The following is a 5,286-nucleotide window of genomic DNA, read 5'->3' as shown; positions in this document are numbered from 1 at the left end:
GGAAGATGAAGATTGCTCAGGATGACAGCGCCGTATAACGCGACAGCTGTCACTGATGTTATCTTCCACTCGACCCATGCAAAAAAAATATCAGAAAAGTCTCTAAGTTCAGTTCACTCCAAGGGCGGAAGATTTACTTTCTGACGCTTGCTTTACTGCGGATACTGGAGATCACCATGGTGAGCTAGCCAAGATTGCAGTCGCCCTGACTGATCTATGCCAGCTCGGTTATATATACTTTTTTTCCTCTGGACACGAACATGGACACTTCTACTTCCTTCCCCCCACCCACCCTCCCACCTTCATCTACCACACCTCTGAAGTTTAAGAGTCACCCTCAATATCTTTTACCTCACTTGTTAGAAAGGAGAGGAAATGATTTGCAATATTTTCATAAAGCGGGATCCTCTTAACGAACAAAAGGTAAGCTCCTAGTAATTGGACGTTTTCTGCTATATATTATGCGAGATTTGTGTCTCTAAGATAAAAAAAAATAATTTTAGGATTATGATGGTTCAAGTCATGGACTTACCCAACTGATTTAAAGCAAAGGCTATTAACTCCCTTGCGATTTATTCCAGTCACGAGATGCTAGATACTTTTACTCCCTCATTTTATCGCATAACGCAGTACTCAAACCTCTCTGGCCAGTCTTGTTGATATTCGATTTCCTATGGATCTTAAGTTGTTCCCTGTACTGCTCGCAGAGTTTTAGGAGTGTTTGCATGTTGCATATCACAAAATCAGTTTTAATCCATAATTCTTTCTTCTATCACTTTTGTCTTAAGCTTTGCCCAAGAAATGGCGAGGTCATGATGTTATTGCCTACCAGTCTTCATCTACTTTTCTTAATCTTTTAATGATGTAAAAAACAGCGGATTTTTCGGAATTCCTCATTAACATTGGTAGATTACATGCCTCTGAAAATTTTCCGGACATTGTATTCTACGTAAAGCCTGATCAACGTAGTGCTTCGAGGAATGTTTGCGAGTTTCGTGCTATAAAGTTATGCTGTTACTAAAGCCTGTTTGCTTACGTAAAATCCTCTTAACTAATTTGCTAATTTGCGTGCTGTCTAATTTTTTTCTCGTGCACACGAAGATAATCTTCACATTTGACCTTAAGGAAAAATACAAATGAAAAAGTGTCACAAACGGAGAGCAAAAGTTATTGCTAAGATTATTACTCCATGATAATTGTTTTGTAGGAGCATTTCTTGTTGGACCAAGAGCCACTGACTGCAACTACCGAGAATCCGCCGACAGATGCAAAATATATCATACAAGACCTTTTTAAAGGCCATTAAATGGGCCATGACATTGCATTTTTGACAAAATAGCCCAAACTCTTTTAAACCTGGACGTGCCGCTTATTGCGGGCCAAAGTAGAGAATTGGAGGAATTAAAGTACAATGACAAAGCTTTAAGATGATGCATATAATGACTTTTAAGTATCTATGGCAGACTTCTTCATAGGCCAATGAAGTTGACCTTTATTCTACCTCCGTGAAAGAGACTCGAAGTACTTTATTTCAACGGGTCACTATTTAGACTTAAACGTATTAGAAGTAATTTTAGACGCTTTCTTTACTGCGACTACTGGAGATCACCATGGTGAGCTAGCCACGATTGTAGTCGCCCTGACTAAGCTATGCCAGTTCGGTTATATTTTGTTTTTGCTCTGGACACGAACAGGGACACTTCTACCCCCCCACCCCCTCCCCCCACACCCTCCTCCTCCCTTCATCTGCCCCACTTCTGAAGTTTTAGAGTCACCCTCAATATCTTTTACCTCGCTTGTTTGAAAGGAGAGGAAATGAATTGTGATGTTTTCATAAAGCTGGATCCTTTTAACGAACAAAAGGCAAGCTCCTAATCGTTGGCCGTTTTCCAGTATATGTTATGCGAGATTTTTGTCTCTAAGATAGAAAAAAGAGTTTTGGGATTAAAATGGTTCATGTCATAGCTATTGTTGGAGTTACCCAACTGATTTAAAGCAAAGGCTTTTAAATCACTCGTCATTTACGATTTATTCCAGTCACGAGATGCTAGATACTTTTACTTCCTCATTTTATCGCATAACGCAGTACTCACAAATCTCTGGCCAGTCTTGTTGATATTCGGTTTCCTATGGATCTCGATTTGTTCCCTGTACTGCTCGCAGAGGTTTAGGAGTGTTTGCATGTTGCATATCACAAAATCAGTTTTAATCCATAACTCTTTCTTCTATCACTTTTTCTTAAGCTTTGCCCAAGAAATGGCGAGGTCATGATGTTATTGCCTACCAGTCTTCATCTACTTTTCTTAATCTTTTAATTATGTAAAAAACAGCGGAGATTACGGAATTCCTGATTAATATTGGTAGATTACATACCTCTGAAAATATTCCGGACATTGTATTCTACGTAAAGCCTGATCAACGTAGTGCTTTGAGGAATGTTTGCGAGTTTCGTGCTATAAAGTTATGCTGTTACTAAAGACTGTTTGCTTACGTAAAATCCTCTTAACTAATTTGCTAATTTGCGTGTTGTCTAATTTTTTTTCTCATGCACACGAAGATAATCTTCACATTTGACCTTAAGGAAAAATACAAATGAAAAAGTGTCACAAACGGAGAGCAAAAGTTATTGCTAAGATTATAACTCCACGATAATTGTTTTGTAGGAGCATTTCTTGTTGGACCAAGAGCCACTGACTGCAACTACCGAGAATCCGCCGACAGATGCAAAATATATCATACAAGACCTTTTTAAAGGCCATTGAATGGGCCATGACATTGCATTTTTGAAAAAATAGCCCAAACTCTTTTAAACCTGGACGTGCTGCTTATTGCGGGCCAAAGTAGAGAATTGGAGGAATTAAAGTACAATGACAAAGCTTTAAGATGATGCATATGATGACTTTTAAGTATCTATGGCAGACCTCTTCAGAGGCCAATAAAGTTGACGTTCATTTTACCTCCGTGAAAGAGACTCGAAGTACTTTATTTCAACGGGTCACAATTTAGACTTAAACGTATTAGATGTAGTTTTTGACGCTTTTTTTACTGCAACTTCTGGAGATCACCATGGCGAGCTAGCCACGATTGCAGTCGCTCTGACTAAGCTATGCCAGTTCGGTTTTATTTTGTTTTCACTCTGGACACGAACAGGGACACTTCTACCCCCTCCCCCCCCCCCCATCCCACCCTCCTCCTCCCTTCATCTGCCCCACTTCTGAAGTTTAAGAGTCACCCTCAATATCTTTTACCTCGCTTGTTTGAAAGGAGAGGGAATGATTTGCGATGTTTTCATAAAGCTGGATCCTCTTAACGAACAAATGGCAAGCTCCTAATCATTGGCCGTTTTCCACTATATGTTATGCGAGATTTTTGTCTCTAAGATAGAAAAAAGAGTTTTGGGATTAAATTGGTTCATGTCATAGCTATTGTTGGAGTTACCCAACTGATTTAAAGCAAAGGCTTTTAACTCACTCGTCATTTACGATTTATTCCAGTCACGAGATGCTAGATACTTTTACTCCCTCATTTTATCGCATAACGGAGTACTCACAAACATCTGGCCAGTCTTGTTGATATTCGATTTCCTATGAATCTCGATTTGTTCCCTGTAGTACTCGCAGAGTTACAGGAGTGTTTTTGGATGTTGCCTATCACAAAATCAGTTTTAATCCATAACTCATTCTTCTATCACTTTTTCTTAAGCTTTCCCAAGAAATGGCGAGGTCATGATGTTATTGCCTACAAGTCTTCATCTACTTTTCTAAATCTTTTAATCATGTAACAGCGGAATTTTCTGAATTCCTGATTAATATTAGTAGATTACATACCCTGTGACAATTATCCTGAATTTTTTATTCTATGTGAAGCCTGTTAACGTAGTGCTCAGTGGAATGCTTGCGAGTTTCGTGCTATAAAGTTATGTTTGTTATTAAAGCCTGTTTGCTTACATAAAATCCTCTTAACTAATTTGTGTATAATCAACAACATAACAAAAAACTTATTTAATCCAAGAGATAATAGGACCATCTGCTAGCTCACAACATTTAAAAGCGGGATTGCGTCGCGCTGTGGTGTAAAGAGCTGCCGAAGTTGCATAACTTTTCCTTGCTTTACGATGGGAACATCGACCATTTATGCGTGTTTTGAGCTTTCCGATTTTATGGAGAAAAACAGCGCGATAGAACTCTTTTTTATATAGTTTTCGAAAAGGGTGCATTAAGAGGGTTCTTCATAAATAAATTGGAATTTATTGTTTTTAAGCAAAAATACATACCAAAACAAGAAAATTTACATGAACATATTTACAAGGCTATCAATATTACATAATATAAGACATTACATTAGATAGCTACTCGATATTTAAAATAGAGCCTATTAAAAAAAAAAAAAAACTATTTTTAAAACGCTGGGCATATTAACCCTAGGGAGCTGACTACTAGGAACTCGGAGGCGCGCTGAGCTTTCATTCATTTTAGGGAGAGAAGGGTACAGAGGGTGACCGGGCTTACTGGAGATCTTCTTGAATAGTGAGCTATCAACCTCTTCCAATACACTATATAGTTATATTAATTTGGTACGAGGTATATTTACGTTTAAAGCAGCGCTGTAGAAAATTCTGGACTGTTGTTAATTCAGGTATTGAGGAGGCGTATATGGCTAAACCATACGTTAGTTTAGGCAAAACAATTGACCTAAAAACGTAATCTACGTCTGGTTGTTGATATCCCTATTTGCGCAAACACCTTCAGTTGTAATGAAACACCTTATAACATAAAGACACATATTGGCCTCCTGTATCTTACCCTTAATATGCTCATTAAACCTGTGATTATTCTGTAAAGTAACCCTTAACACTTTTAGACAAGAAACTTGCATTATATTGTTCACATTGTCTATATCGCGAGCAACCTTCTTACAAAGTATTAGTTCATTACATTTTTTGGGATTACATGCCATTGCATTATCTTGGGTCTAACTGAAAAACTGATTGACAATCTCTTGAGAGAGATCTATTTCATTTTTACATACTTTGACTGGCAAGATAGTGTCGTCAGCATATTTAACTACGCTGGTAAGGTCACTATCCCTAATGGCTAAATCGTTGATAAACAAGTTGAAAAGATGAGGTCCACTGACACTATCCTGGGTTGTTCCTTTCTTCACATTATGCCATTTGTAGATAAAACCCTTAAATATTAGTCTTTGTTTGCTATCCATTAGAAAACTTAAGCACCGGTTGACAAGATAAGGATTGAGATGAAGAGCCTTTAGCCTTTCCCCAACTAA

The sequence above is a fragment of the Stylophora pistillata genome, chromosome 2 (assembly GCF_964205215.1).
Source record: "Stylophora pistillata chromosome 2, jaStyPist1.2, whole genome shotgun sequence".
Classification (NCBI taxonomy): Eukaryota; Metazoa; Cnidaria; class Anthozoa; order Scleractinia; family Pocilloporidae; genus Stylophora; species Stylophora pistillata.
This window is presented reverse-complemented; position numbering follows the sequence as displayed.